General features: G+C 43.3%; 1 protein-coding gene across 1 annotated transcript in view; it reads right to left on the bottom strand.

The window, feature by feature from the left end:
• LOC126277967 (mucin-4-like) overlaps positions 1–16,340 on the bottom strand; it is a 201,480-nt gene that overhangs the window by 162,898 nt on the left and 22,242 nt on the right. The window lies entirely within an intron of this gene.

The following is a 16,340-nucleotide window of genomic DNA, read 5'->3' as shown; positions in this document are numbered from 1 at the left end:
TCGCAGCGTAGGTGACTGACGGATATTAACAACCGTTAAAATAGCTGCTATCGAGATATCACTTATGTGCAATAGCTGGTAATGCGAAGTAATTGAGCAGTCTATCTCTAATCTGCACCACCGTGGTTGTCGTGGTCGTGCGGTAGCTTCCCGCGCCCGGGCTCGATTCCCGGCGGGGTCTGGGATTTTCTCTGCCTCGTGGTGACTGGGTGTTGTGTGATGTCCTTACGTTAGTTAGGTTTAAGTAGTTCTAAGTTCTAGGGGACTGATGACCATAGATGTTAAGTCGCATAGTGCTCAGAGCCATTTGAACCACTGTGGTTAGTGCGATGCTCTCGTTTCACGTCGAAGCCAGACAATAACTGTGACTGTATCAACAACGCCGGAGGCAACTGTACGTCGACGCCGTTGCTTTACGAGGTGCACTCAAGTTCTAAGGCCTCCGATTTTTTTTCTAATTAACTACTCAACCGAAGTCGATGAAACTGGCGTTACTTCTCGACGTAATCGCCCTGCAGACGTACACATTTTTCACAACGCTGACGCCATGATTCCATGGAAGCGGCGAAGGCTTCTTTAGGAATCTGTTTTGACCACTGGAAAATCGCTGAGGCAATAGCAGCACGGCTGGTGAATGTGCATCCACGGAGAGTGTCTTTCATTGTTGGAAAAAGCCAAAAGTCACTAGGAGCCAGGTCAGGTGAGTAGGGAGCATGAGGAATCACTTAAAAGTTGTTATCACGAAGAAACTGTTGCGTTACGTTAGCTCGATGTGCGAGTCTGTTGTCTTGGTGAAACAGCACACGTGCAGCCCTTCCCGGACGTTTTTGTTGCAGTGCAGGAAGGAATTTGTTCATCAAAACATTTCCGTAGGACGCACCTGTTACCGTAGTGCCCTTTGGAACGCAGTGGGTAAGGATTACGCCCTAGCTGTCCCAGAACACGGACACCATCATTTTTTCAGCACTGGCGGTTACCCGAAATTTTTTTGATGGCGGTGAATCTGTGTGCTTCCATTGAGCTGACTGGCGTTTTGTTTCTGGATTGAAAAATGGCTTCCACGTCTCATCCATTGTCACAACCGACGAAAAGAAAGTCCCATTCATGCTGTCGTTGCGCGTCAACATTGCTTGGCAACATGCCACACAGGCAGCCATGTGGTCGTCCGTCAGCATTCGTGGCACCCACCTGGATGACACTTTTCGCATTTTCAGGTCGTCATGCAGGATTGAGTGCACAGAACCCACAGAAATGCCAACTCTGGAGGCGATCTGTTAAACAGTCATTCCGCAATCCCCCAAAACAGTTCTCTCCACTTTCTCCATCATGTCGTCAGACTGGCTTGTGCAAGCCCGAGGTTGTTTCGGTTTGTTGTCACACGATGTTCTGCCTTCAATAAACTGTCGTACCCACGAACGCACTTTCGACACATCCATAACTCCATCTCCACATGTCTCCTTCAACTGTCGATGAATTTCAATTGGTTTCACACCACGCAAATTCAGAAAACGAATGATTGCACGCTGTTCAAGTAAGGAAAATGTCGCCATTTTAAGTATTTAAATCAGTTCTCATTCTCGCCGCTGGCGGTAAAATTCCATCTGCCGTACGGTGCTGCCATCTCTGGGACGTATTGACAATGAACGCGGCCTCATTTTAAAACAATGCGCATGTTTCTATCTCTTTCCAGTCCGCAGAAAAAAAATCGGAGGCCTTAGAACTTGAATGCACCTCGTAACACGTAGAGGAGGTGAACTTCTCACAGTCTACAAATCAGATTCTGATGAATTTCAAGAATTTAGGTTTAAAAGTTTCTGAGACAGTTCGTTATCTTCTTCCTTTCCCATTGAACATGTTGCGTAAAGCTGTGTACCTGGTTAACGACCTTCAAACGTAAGGTGCGTACCGGAGGGTAATAAAAAGCCACAAAATATGTATTGTTGAAATCTGTGTTATCTTGATCTAATGTAATGTTAGAGGGGACAGCTGTGGACTGACTGACTTAGAGCAATCTTCATTGTTCTCGTTTTACAAGTGTCCGATGTTTAGCAAATCTTCTTCAGATCAGACAATTCCGTCCACTGTGCTGTAATAAGGCTATTCAGTGTACATGTTGTATATGATGTTATGTCAAATGCACATTCGTAAACAATAATCCAGAATAAGGAGAAATCAAAGATTCTCCTAGATACAATTTCTTTTGTGTGCATAAAATGAAATTTATTTGAATTCCTTTCACTTGAATACAGATACAATATCTAATCGTAAGTTAATATATCAGCTCGATTACCAATGTAGTTATCAAATTAAAACTGCAATCACTGCGAGATAAAATTTTACATGTCTCTGAAATTCCACTGAACCAAGAGATAGATATAGTAGTATAAGTAGTGTAAGGTGATTCAGTGTGGACCGAAGCGATCACGTATCTAAATGAGCTGTGACGTAACATCATTTCTGGAACACCAATTTGGGTATGGAAAACTATTGTGCCTCCCGCATTTTCCTATTTTTGAGTTTAAGTGCAAGCATAAAATTGATGATGTCATATTACACTAATTTACCATATAATGTAGATGAACTCTAATATTTGTTGTTTGCTTTCATTCAGAATCGATGGCTGATTATTTTCAAAATATTGTTCTGAGTATTTAATTTGTAAAGTGTGTTTTTTATTATAAATACAATTGCAGATTTTCTTTTAGAAAATATTTTCATTGTTCCGTTTGCTATGAATTTGCTATGAACTGTACACAAACAGCTAGGTTCAGCGACAATTAAGAACAGTATTAATAACGTTTGTTAAGAGCGGATCTTAGACGTATGAAACAGTACTGAACTACCAAAAATACATTTAATTTGATGTGAACATGTTTGAATGAGGAAGATACATTTTTATTCAGAACAGAATTTATTGGTTCAAATGGCTCTGAGCACTATTCGACTTAACTTCTGAGGTCATCAGTCGCCAGAACTTAGAACTAATTAAACCTAACTAACCTAAGGACATCACACACGTCCATGCCCGAGGCAGGATTCGAACCTGCGACCGTAGCAGTCGCTCGGTTTCAGACTGTAGCACCTAGAACCGCACGGCCACTGCGGCCGGCACAGAATTTATTAAATATGAAAAGATTTTTAGATTTATTCGCTATGTCTAACCTTGAGCGAAAGTGTAATTTCATGGCAGCCGAAGCAAGGAAGGTGCCACAACAGTTAGAAGTATTAATACTTGTTTTGTTCAAAGATGTTAATTATCGTCTACTTTTTTCCGTATTACAGTCAGAGACCTTCCATTAAACTTATTTTCCTCCGAAATTTTACAAGTTTAATTGTCATTTTTCCTTCATCACACATCTTTAGAGAAGAAGAGTCTGGAACGTTTCCGAATAGGTATATACGCGAAATAAACTACTCAAAATTGTGAGAGAAGCAGTTTCAAAAATGGATTTTAAACGGTGCAGTAACTTCAGGAAAGCAATTTCTTATGTCCATTGAGACGTTAATGTCCATTGCTAAGACGTTACTTTAGATACTATTTTTATTTTACAGACGGAGCACAAACTCGTATAGGGAAAGGAGGGAGAAGTAAATAGACCTCTCCTTTTCGAAGAAACCGTCCCACAATTATGATTTAAAGAAATAGGAAGACTTTAGAACACTTAATATCGGATGGCTAGGTGGGCCTACAGTCAAGTGTTGAAGGCATTTAGTTTTACAAATACATCTGTCATTCAAATCTTCTTCGATAAAAAGTCACCGTTCCTCAACTTTCCTACCATAGGTTATTTTTCCCATTTAGGAAAGACGAAAATCTTGTTTCCTAACTTCATAAGCTCTCCGACATCTTACCTGCTGAAAGATAATTTGCTTTATTGTGAAATGATATGGGAGAGTGTTTAGCAGCCCTGTCATAACAATGGTCTAAAACATTATAGACGTAAGATGAATTGTTTTGATTAAATTAAAGGCTTTTCTTGCAGTCTGCAGCACTTCAATAGAGATTTTATAAAATTCTTTCGCTGACAGGCTCTTTCAGCAGGTAGTACGACACGTGAAGTTTTTCGGATCGATTGTATCACTCTCGGTCGCTCAGACTTACAAACACTTCGTTTTCCATATATCTCGTAATGAAGGGGAGCCTTGAGAGATGTGGAACAAGCCATTTATAATTTACAAGCAGATAGAAACATTACACTTTGTTTCTGTAATGTATACCGACAACGAACTATGACAGGAATTATGACTAGTGATAGTCCGCTCAGAAAAGTAATTATGGGAGTTAGGTCTAGATTAGTAGTATCGGAGAAAGTACACACACCGACCCACACACACACACATATATATATATATATATATATATATATATATATATATATATATATATATATATATATATATATAGGGTGATCCATCTGAAGTTTCGATGAGATTATCTCGAAAACTATACATCGGGTATCGGGTAAAAATAATGGGTAAGACAAGTTCATAAGCTCAAAGGCGGACATCAAATGATACTACACGTGACCTCCAGCCCCGACCCTTGGGCGGGACGGGGGGAAACCTTTACATCTTAAATGGAAACACCCATTTTTTATTGCAGATTCGGATTCTCCATAAAAATGTAATCAAGTTTTATGCTTATCTATTACGGATATTTTAGAACCTTCACTGTATATTGAATGTAAATAAGTTATACACAACTGCAACCAGTCACTTTTTTGAGTAATAATGCTTTATTACATGAACCGGTTTTCTAACTTTTTCAGGTTCATCTTCAGATGGTTTAGGGAAATCTGGGAAGTTACATCATTACTGGTAGCAGCATAATGCTGGGTGCTGGTTTGCGACAGTATAGACGGCTTTTTTCGGATCTGTCTGCCTCCATTTTGATGTCCAGAACACTTTCACACAAACTATATTAGTTTACACTTTGACAGTGACACTTTGCCAGTATCCAGCAGGCGCTTTACAACTGTTGCTTTACAACACTTCCCTTGTTGAGAGACCTTCCTGGCACAAAGTAACAATGCGGCATTGGCCGTCTAGTCTGGTGAACTACAGACAATACGAGCCGTGTACTCCCTTCCTGGTGGAATGACTGGAACTGATCGACTGTCGGACCCCCTCCGTCTAATAGGCGCTGCTCATGCATGGCTGTTTACATCTTTGGGCGGGCTCAGTGACATCTCCGAATAGCCAAAGAGACTGTGTCTGTGATACAATATCCACAGTCAATGTCTGTATGCTGCTCATGCATGGTTGTTTACATCTATGGGCGGGCTTAGTGGCATCTCTGAATAGTCAAAGAGACTGTGTCTGTGATAGAATATCCATAGTATGTCTATATATATACGATCGTGTTTTGCACAGAAGATGGCATTCCAATCAACGGACGACCAGGCCGTGCTGTCGTGCCGTATTGAGAATAAAGCAGTAGTTTATGTTTATGTAAGATCATTGAAAGGTCGGGTGGGGTAAGTCTGAGCGACGGGGAAGAATGCCTACACAAAATGATCATAAGTATCCGGACATCTATTAGTGGAATTGGCATCGGGTGTGTCCACTCTTCGCTTTATGACGGCCTGAATTTTCCTCGGGACACTTTCAGTGAGTGACGTGTCTAAATGTCTGTGGAGGACTGACAGTCCTTTCTTCCGTAAGAGCCGAAATCAGACAAGGTAGTGTCGATGATGTTGGGCGCTGTGGTCTGGAGCGAAGTCGACGCCAGCAATGACGTCAGGGCATCTATCAAGCGGGGTGGTGTTTGCAGGGTAATCCCACATCCACAGTCGCTATGTACACAATCACAGACGGTGCAGTATGGCACAGAGAAGACGCCTACAAACTCTCTGCAGCGGAGGGCAAAAGGAAGAATGGAAGTAGGAGAGTCGCAAACTGATATATCCCGATGGGCTTAATGTGAATCGTTCTGTTGTTTCTCGGATGTGGTGACAGTTTAGAGAGACCGAAACTATATCCAGGAGACCAGGACAGGACCGAGCAGGTGTGACATCAGAAAGAGAGGACCGGTATTTGGCTGTAAGGGCACGACGGTATCGCCTTACTACTGCGCTACAACTGGCATCTGACCTCACAACTTCCACTGAACGTGTTGTATCGAGGCAAACGGTGTACATAAGGCTTCATTAGAGTGGCCTTTGCTGGAGACCTGGTATCTATTTACCTCTGGCGTGTCTTCACAGAAATGAACGTCTAGAGTGGGGCCGTCATCATGCCACCTGGTTGGTCGAACGGTGGGCCTATGTTCCTTTCACAGGTGACTCACGATTTGGTCTGGAGAGTGATCGTCGACGGATTCACATCTGGAGGGCACGTTGAACATCATTTCTGGACCCAAATATTGTGGGAAGAGACGGATATCGAGGATGATCCCTAATCATATGAGCAGGAATTATGTTGGCCACTCGAACACCATGAAATTACATGGACGAATTAGCAAGATTTAGCTGCTGTCGGGTACCGTGAGGAGATCATGTTGCGAGGTGCTGTGGACCCAGACATCGTAATGGTGAACGATAATGCTCGACGTCATATACCACTGGTGGTTACTGTTTCTTTGGAAACTCATGGCGTGGCCTGCTCGATCTCCCGTTTTGAATCTTATAGAGCACATCTGGGATGCACTAGGGAGATGGGTTGCATCACGTCAGTATCCACCAACCACTCTCCAAGACTTGTGAGCAGCTCTGCAGGAAGAATGGGCGTTATTGCTACAACATGAGACTGATGACATCATTCACAGCATGTCTCGTCGTTGTGAAGCCTGTATTGGTGCCAGAGGCGGTCACCCCTACACTGAGCACATTAGCGAGTTTCCAGAATCTTTGTTCAAATCCGTTAAGTTGAAAAAAAAAACGAAGAACATTTTTGTGTACCGCTATGCAAGTTGCAGTTGATTACTTTGTGTATTCTTTACATTGTTTCTACTTTACTATCGCCTGTTGATTCTGCTTTGTGGCGAAATAAATGCAGCCTTGCAAAAATTCTGTTTGTTGCTTTAGTTTTGGACACCAGTGCATACACAACTCTAACCCCTCTTACATTATTCTGATGCTGTTTTTACTTCAAGTATTTCATACCAAGAATTTATTCAACTTTTCTTATTTCAGAGAACACTGTTTGTTGTCTCTGTGCTGAAAACCTTAAAATTCGGAAGTGCGTAATAGGGTACTCTTTTAATTTCAAAACCTGCGTGACGCCTGCCGGCAGCCGGTAAAGGACTTCAGCGCCGCAATATGAAACTCCGTTCTGACCTCTAGACGTGGACGGTAAGTCAGTATGGAAACTGTTTGTATTTTTGTAAACTATTTGTGATTTCATATTTCATCTTATATTCACCTTCATTATTATTGCGTTTCTAATGCAATCAAGCACGGACACCGAACACTGCACGAACCCATCTTTACACATTCGATTACGTTTATTATAAAAATTTACATTCTAAGGATGGAAATTTTTGATAATTCCAGAAATACTTTCAGCAATTTTTTCCAGAGTGTGCTAACGGAACAGGAAATATAACGCACATTTCACTGATTAGAAAAGTCTAATATGCAACCGAATGAACAACATTTGTGAATGTTCTTAATCTATAGTTGAAACAAATATTCCATGTGCACTGAAATATTTCAGTGGGGAGTTGAAACTGCCGATTGTTGAGCGGAGCATCCACCAAATATTGTTGGAAATATGTCAACCGCAAAGCTGAGTAAACTGTTTCTGCGTTTTCCTGGGGCTTTTCGCATTTAGCAATTCAGACGAGGTTCACTGTGTCTACTGCAATGCTAATCTATTTTATGAAAGTGGTGCCTCACTGCTCTTAACTATTTGAAGAACGTCATGAATCACCGCCAAGAGCAGCTGTTGAAATTTCTTCATTGAACAACCGGTTTCAGTCCACGGATCAAATGGCTCTGAGCACTACGGGACTTAACTTCTGAGGTCAGCAGTACCCTAGAACTTACAACTACTTAAACCTAACTTACCTAAGGACATCACACACATCCATGCCCGAGGCAGGATTTTAACCTGCGACCGTAGCGGTCGCGCGGTTCCAGACTGTAGCGCCTAGAACCGCTCGGCCACTCACGCCGGCCAGTTCACGGATCATCATCACATTCATAAAACATTTAAAACTTAATACTAGGCAACATAAAATCAATGGCGTCGAATAATGAAATATATTTGACAACAATGTCGAATTTATGGATTTTATTATTTGATGCCATTGATTTTACATGGCCTAGTATGATGTAAATGCTTTACGAAAATGATGGTCCGTGAACCGAAAGTGATAGTTCAGTAAAAAAATTTGAATTGCAGGTCTTTACGGTAAATCATGAAATACTTATCATTTACACATCCAAGCATGTCTAGGACTACATTTCATGCCAGTCAGACATTGCTTGCATGCCCGTTCAAGGTTTTGCAATTTTAATGACCACCTGTTAATAATAAATACTGCCTTCAGATATTTGTGCTTTTAGAGACACACCATACATTTCTGTTACGACATACCAACTTTCAAAAATGTTAAATGTTGAGAATAGGTTTCTCGTAAGAGGAACACACATACTAAAACAATATTTCACAAAGAGAGAAACGAAATGATATAAAAAAACAATATGAACCTGATGATGGAACCACAGTGACCTAATTGCAATGTGTAACGCCGTGAAAAATCAGTATTAGACGGCATTTACTATTACTCATCCCGAGTGTTGAATGTAGCCACGCTCGCTACGGCGTATTGCGGAAAAAATAAGAAGAAAAAGAGCCTTCCACATTTGTTCCAAAGAAGATCGCTTTCCGCAGCAATGATTGAATGTCCTTCAGGAACTCAACCAATAATCTCATCGTGTCAGCGTGGTGCAAATCCGAAGCAATATTAGCAGCTCTCGCTCTCACACTACATGGCTGGTACTGGTACTTGTGTTACGATGAATGGCTTGGTGGTTATCAGTGCCAATGCTCTGTGTCAGGAGCGGCGTCTAGCAGAGCTTAATAGACCTCACGATCTGCTTCCAGTTGAGTGCATTCCTCAGATCCTACCATCCCGTTATATTAAAAACTTAGTTATAAAAGACCATTCATAAGACTTCTTTCCTACTTTATTTACGCTTTCTTCCTAAACAATTTACCATCGTGTCGTCACAATATCACAGCATTATGTCGTAGTGAGTCACGGATCCTAAACGCACATTCACTTGAGACGTGGAAGCAAAACATGGAGGTAATGAGGATCAAGGTTTGTGACGCCGTGACGTAAAATTTCTCGATGTGGAACATTTCAAACTTCAGCACACAGTAACCCACGGCGAATTTACGCATCGTGGAACGAAAACAGACCAAATGCAGGGAACGGACGATTTCACTTTCCATACTTCTCGTATCCCAGCGTATTTTCTGTATCTAATGATCTCTTCTTCAAGAGAATACTAAACTTAATTTTCTTACCTCAACACATTACATTGTATTTCGATGTATGTGCTTCTATGCCGAATGTAGAATGAAGTAAAAGTTTGTACAGGGAGTACATGAAGTACGGGAACACTTTCAATTACCTATTGCACAAGAAATAAACATTGTACAGATCTCATGCATATTGCATTTGAAGAGAAACTCTGAAAGTTGTTTTTACAAACACTCGACATGCGAACCATGAGTGATCCGGCAGACGTCAATACGGTAATCGAATTCTTGCCATACCTGTTCTAGCATGGCATCGTCGACTGTGGCAGTCGCGTCCAGTATTCTCTCCCGTAGCTCTGCTATATTACGAGATGGAGGCAGTACCTACACCAGATCTTTAATGTGTCGCCACAGAAAAAAGTCACACGGAGTGAGATCCGGTGATCGGGGAGGCCATTTCATGCAACAGCTGTCCTCTTCCGTAGCACGGCCGATCCATCGATACGGCAGCTCCGTGTTCAGGTACCCATCCTGCTGAAAGATGAACGGAGAGCCCGATTGCATTTGAGGCATCAGCCACTGCTGCAACATGTCCAAGTAGGAATATCCAGTGACAGTGCTCTTTGGACTCCTTATGAAAGTGTCTTATACGCGCTCAACGTTCACTTTACTTACACTGGGCTGTCTGCTTCTCTTTACCGAGCACAGGCAACCCGTCGTAACAAATTTGCTGTGCCAGCGTCCGCCCCCTTAGGCGAAAGGTCAGCACGTTGGAATGCCACGCACGGAGACCCGGGTTCGATTCTCGGCTGGGGTGAGAGATTTTCTCCCCTTAGGGACTGGGTGTTGTGCTTCATCATTATTTCATCCCCATTATCGACGCGCAAGTTGCCCAATGTGGCGTCGCACTCAATAAGACTTGCAGTTGGCGGGCGAACTTCCCACCTGGGAACTCCCGGCCACTGATGCCATGCGACCATTTTTTGTTGTGCCAGTGGTAAATGGCCTTCCTTGTTCGTGGATTCTTACCGCACTTGGTTCTAAACATTCGCTGAACAGCTGTAGCACACTGTTTTTGTCGAGCTCCAACACACAGAAAGCTCGCTCGGCACCTGAACTCGCCATGTTTGCGACTAGCACTATCGGCAAGTTACCAAACAACGATGTGGCGGTATACACGAAAAAAAACTTTTAGGGTTTCTGTTCAAAATGACATATTTATGCTATCTGTACAATGTCTGGTTCTTGTGCAATAAGTAACTGAAAGTGTTCCCAGACGTTATGTACACTCTGTATTTAGGTAAGGGGTCTCTCTTGTCTATTCTTATTTACTTCCGCCAATGAAAAGTCAGGTGGGTAAGTCAGAGCGGCGGGGAAGATCGCGCAACGCCTACACTCTATTATTAGTGTACATTATCATCGGACGTGTCCAACCTCCTTTATGACGTATTGACCTCTGCTGGGGACACTTTCAGTGACGTATCTAAATGTCTGTGGAGGAATGACAGTAAATTATTTCTCCAGAGGCGAAACAAGACAAGGTAATGAGGTAGTGTAGGCACTAAGTGATGTTGGACGCTGGGGTCTGGAGCGAGTCGAACTTCTAATTCATCCCAGAGGTGTCCCATTGGGTTCAGATCGGGAGTCTGGGCAGGCCAGTCCATTTAAAGAATGTTATTGTCCACAAACCGTTGTCTCGCAGATGTTGCTTAAGGGCGGTGAGCCTTGTGGGAGTCGCTGGCGCCTCTGATTCTCTTAGGCAGTAGAGGCAGTAATCCCGCTCGTTCTGGCATGCGCGTTTTCTCTTTGGTTTTCCTCTTGTGGCCGCTATTTAAGCGCTGCGCTTCCGTCTATGGCTCTCTTGGTTTTCCGCCCCACGGCCCTAGTGGTCATGATTGCCCGTGGCTTGGGCATATGTTGCGTAGGCGAGTCTTTGAGTGACCGTTACGGACGAGCGTTGGTTGCTCTCGGCGCTGTGTTATGATTTGAGGAGTGTGTCGGCGGCGGGCTGGTGGTGATGGCCTCCAATGCTCTAGCAAGTGTGTATATAGTACTACCTGATGCTGGATGTCTATGTGTGTTATGTGGATTCTCGTCATTTGCTGCTTCGAACGGTGGGCATCTGCTATTTCTTTGAAGCTGTGTTTTGTGATCAATCTGATCGTAATTTGTGAACACAGCCGGAAACACTGATTTGTATGTGATTGTCCCCGCCGTGGCGGGAATAAGGAATTCGCCCTTGGTTCCGGTATATGTTGAGTAGTGGTGTTAAGAGTGTAAAACACTGCTCAGTGACGGGAGCACCAAGCGTGAGTAGTGTGAAGGCCGCATGAGTCGTTCTAGGATAGTGCGCGGACCATGTTTAGTGTTAAGACAGCGTGCTTGTAATGTTACTTGAGTATCTTATCATTTATTTTGTGGTCTTCGTTTGAAGGGGCCGTGACCCTAGTGTCTTGTATTATGGGTTTTTATGCTCTTGGTTCGGCTGGCTGTTAACATCTCCAGTCTTTATGCGTGTTATTGGGGTCTGTCTGTAAATGTAAAGAATTATGAGCTGCAAGAAGTAAATAAGTTTCCATGATGTTTTGTTTGAGGTCTTGCATTTGTTAAGGGTATTACATTTAAAGGGGAGGCATAACTCTGAAATAAGAGGGTTTACGTTGTGGTCGTATTTTTGTGTTACAGTGTACTACGAACGGCGGGCACAATCAGTTCCGGACTGACCAATACAGGGGGCGGGGCCTTGATTGAAATACGCTACCTTGGCCAGCTACGTTTTGGTGGCGCTCGGCGCTACTTCGCTGTATCCTGTCAGAGTCGCTGCCCGACCCAATAGTTGACAGAAGTTGAGTATTCTCTCTTGCAATTATTTGGAGATTCCTCTAGTTAATGTGTTCGGACTGTGCCATGGCACGTCGCCTGTTCCTAGTAGTTTGGTCACTCTTGTATTAGGGTGAGTCATCCTTTGGGGTGTGCCCGTTGTGAACTTCAACTGACTATTAAGATAACTTTCTTTTCTGCGTAAATATTGTTGTTATACTTTAAAGGATTTGACGAATGAGTTCAGTGGGATAAGGCACTATATAATCGGTGGAATTCCGTTGTTCTATGATCTGTTTATTGGTCTAAGATTGCCTTTGAGGAATTTGCTCTTTTACTTAAAAGTTGTTATTTCATATTCTGTACTGTTGCTTATTTTACCAATGGGGATTTAGTCCCGGCAAATTCCTGTTACGTTTGTGGGCAATTATGCTAGTCACTATATTTATCTGGGGCTATGTGCTATTTAGTTAAAATTAAGATGTTAGCGTAACTTGTTTCATTCCATATACTTTTGTATATATTTATTATATATTTTGCATACATTTATTACTGGTAGCATTTGGAAGGCTGGTTTTGTAAAAGATTTTGTAAAACTGTTTCTGGGGATATATGCAATAAATCTTTGTGAACTACAAGCCTGTGTTTGCGATTCCTTGTGATTGACTTTTGTGACTGGTTTGAGAATTGTAAATTCCACGTCCAAGGCAGGGTGCGTTGTCATGTTGATACTATCATCGTCTCCGAATTGTTCCTCTACTGTGTGCAGTACACAATGTTGTAAAAATATGTTCATATCATTCCGCACTTAGCTTTTTCTTAAGATAAGAGACCACGGTCTAGCCACGAAAGTCATCTCCTTACCCTCATAGCACCAATTCCATGCTGCTCTGATGGCACGAAGTATGAAGGCAGGCTGCGTTCTGCAGGCGTCTGCCGAACCCAAACCCTCTCATCGGACTGGCACTGGGTATCACTCCACAGAACACGATTTTAACTATCCACTGTCCAGTGGCGTCGCTGTTTACTCCGCCTCAAGCGTCGTGCACCATTGAACACAGGAATGTGTGACTTATGAGGAGCTGCTCGACCATTTTACCCCATTACTCTTCCCTACACACAGTCACTAAATGTACTGCTAGCAACATTTTGGAACTCCCGAGCTATCCTACAAAGTTCTACGATATCTGTCAGGCGGCACATGAGGGAGGATTACAAGATTAGTGTCCAATGTTCCGTCGAAATCGAGGTCATTAGAGACGGAGCTCGGATTATGGAAGGATTGAAAAGGAAAGCGGCCCTACTCTTTCGAAGGAACCATCCCAGCATTTTCCGTAAATGATTTACGAATATCACGGGAAACCCAAATGAGTAAGGCCGGATGCGGGTTTTGAACCGTCGTATCCAGTGTGCTAACCACTGCGCTACACCGATCGGTCCTCCGTACACGTGGTCTGCCAGCAATTGGTTTAGGTGTGGTTGTTTCTTTGTGTTTCCATCTCACAGTCGTATCACCAACAACGGACTTGAGCAGCTTTACAGAGGTTGAAATATCCCTGATGGATTTGTTGGTGAGGTAACCTTCAATAACCGGTCCAAGTTCGAAATCACTGAGCCCTCCTGACAGACTCATTCTGCTGTTACTGCATCTCTACTGACAACATAATCCTTTCCGCATCATTTTGTACTGCGGGTGAGCCTCTAGTGACTTCTGGTGGTCAATTTCGAATGATATAGGGTGTCCGGATATTTTTTTCCAGAAAGTTTATCTTAGCTTTAATAATCCAACAGTTGGCTACATTGCTAGGCACGAAACCACATCTCTGACTAATATAACTGTTGTAAATAGTCTTCGCGTGTTTGCCGCCGAATTTCCTTGCTGGTGGCTAGCAAGATTGTACCACCTGAAGATGTTGGACAGTTGCTCCGAGGGAATATTGTGGAATTTGTACACCTTGATCCGGCGGCAAACCTGTGAAAACTATTTACAACATAACCGCTGGGAAAGTTTAAAGAGTCACAATATAACTGTTTCTTGCCGCAATGTGCTTATAATTCATGTGCTAATTGCTGAGCGATGGAGTAAGAACAGTTTGATGTTACTTTCATACGAAATAAGTTGAAATGCACACAATAAGCTTAGGAAGTTTATATCGTCTTCTGTTACAATCTGTTGTCATACCTTGTGATTTATTAATACATCGACATTATGACGGAAATAGCGGCAAAAAGGCAGAACGAAGTCATGAACAGTATATGGGATCCCGTTCAAAAAGAAACTTGAGTCGCATTTATCAGGAGACGAAAGAAAGAAATTAAATTGGTGAAGAGGAGAAGTTCAATAACCCATCAACATGAGAATGTATTTAATGTCTGACTTATGAAGAGTGGTGGGACGAATCTTGCTCTTCTGCTTTAAGATACACACACTTCAGTTTCGATCTCTGTTAAATATCATTTCCTCTGACTCGAATATTTTTGCTGGATTTATATATTACTCTGTCTTGTTCACAAGCTTAAGAATTTTTCATTGGATCAATTTTTTTGTTAACAGCACTACTGTGTGCTGAGAAACACGGTACAGTAAACACAAGCATATTCAAAACTAAATAAAGAAGTACAATTGAACGTCAGGTATGCTTTTCTAGCTTAAAAAAATGATGGACAATAGAAACTTAATCGTAATCCATGCTTACTTACATAACTTTTATATATGTTATGCAACAATTAAAGTTAGATGTAACGTCCTGTAATTCGCTAGGTTTCTTTCATTGTCAGTCCGGAACCGCGCTGCTGCTACGGTCGCAGGTTCGAATTCTGCCTCGGGCATGGATGTGTGGGATTTCCTTAGGTTAGTTAGGTTTAAGTAGTTCTAAGTCCAGGGGATTGATGACCTCACATGTTAAGTCCCATAGTGCTCCCGTAGTGCTCAGGGCCATTTGCACCATTTGAACCTTCATCGTATCGACAATTAAACCAAGTGCGCAATATTGCCCCATGTTTTGATTTTTTATGGATGAACTATGTGAGTGTCCCTACGACAACGAGAGTTCATTGCTTTGACCTCTGTATCACGCTTCCTCCTCCTACGCAGTGACGTAAGGTATTTCTCCATTCCTTTAACCTGTCAGACGCTCGTGACAAGGGCACTAAGGGCCTTATATTACGTGACAAGGACGCTAATATAACAAGAAAATTAAACCAGCTAACATGTAAAGGGCAGCTGGGGAGAGGCCAGGAAGCTGCTGGCTGCGTGGGCGTGTATTATCACCCGGCCGTCGCTAACAGGGTTTTGCAAGTGCGCGGCACGCTGGCAACTCGCGGGCTGAAAGGGACGCCACGTTTGTGGCCAAGGTCGCCAAGGCTGCCCGCTGCGCAGTTCCGCGGGTGGCGAAAGTAAGTCAAGTGCACGCGCACTTACCGCAGTGATAACGTCCAACCTGCCCGCCTCGGCAGGTGCGCGGTGGGTTGTCAACCGGTGGGACCCAGGTTCGATTCTCGGCCGGGTCGAAGAATTTCTCCGCCTGGGAACTTGGTTTTACGTTGTCCTTACGTTCGTGACACTCCATTGTTGAGATGGCTGTATGGGGATGTGCTGAAAGCCACTAACTTAAAAAAAAGAGTCAAACTGCTCCTGAGCTTCGCTTTGTCTCACTTCAGATGTGTGCTGCCTAGTCACATGATGGACAACTGCCTGGGCACCACCTCCAGGGGCTAATACTGATACCGGATACAAATGCCGAGCTCCCGGGCTCGATCCCGATGAGCACCTCAGATTTCCCTGTGGTGGATAGCCTTGTACGTGTTTCGCCTGGGATCCTAAGGCGAAATGCCCGCATCTCGTGGTCGGGCGGTAGCGTTCTCGCTTTCCGCGCCCGGGCTCCCGGGGTCGATTCCCGGCGGGGTCAGGGATTTTCTCTGCCTCGTGATGGCTGAGTGTTGTGTGTTGTCCTTAGCTTAGTTAGGTTTAAGTAGTTCTAAGTTCTAGGGGACTGATGACCATAGATGTTAAGTCCCATAGTGCTCAGGGCCATTTGAACCTGAGGCGAAATAAACAATCGGAATTCGCAGCGGTGCCGGAAGGA

Source organism: Schistocerca gregaria, chromosome 6 (assembly GCF_023897955.1).
Source record: "Schistocerca gregaria isolate iqSchGreg1 chromosome 6, iqSchGreg1.2, whole genome shotgun sequence".
Taxonomy (NCBI): domain Eukaryota; kingdom Metazoa; phylum Arthropoda; class Insecta; order Orthoptera; family Acrididae; genus Schistocerca; species Schistocerca gregaria.
Note: the sequence above shows the minus strand (reverse complement) of the source record. Positions and strands in the feature narration are given on the sequence as shown.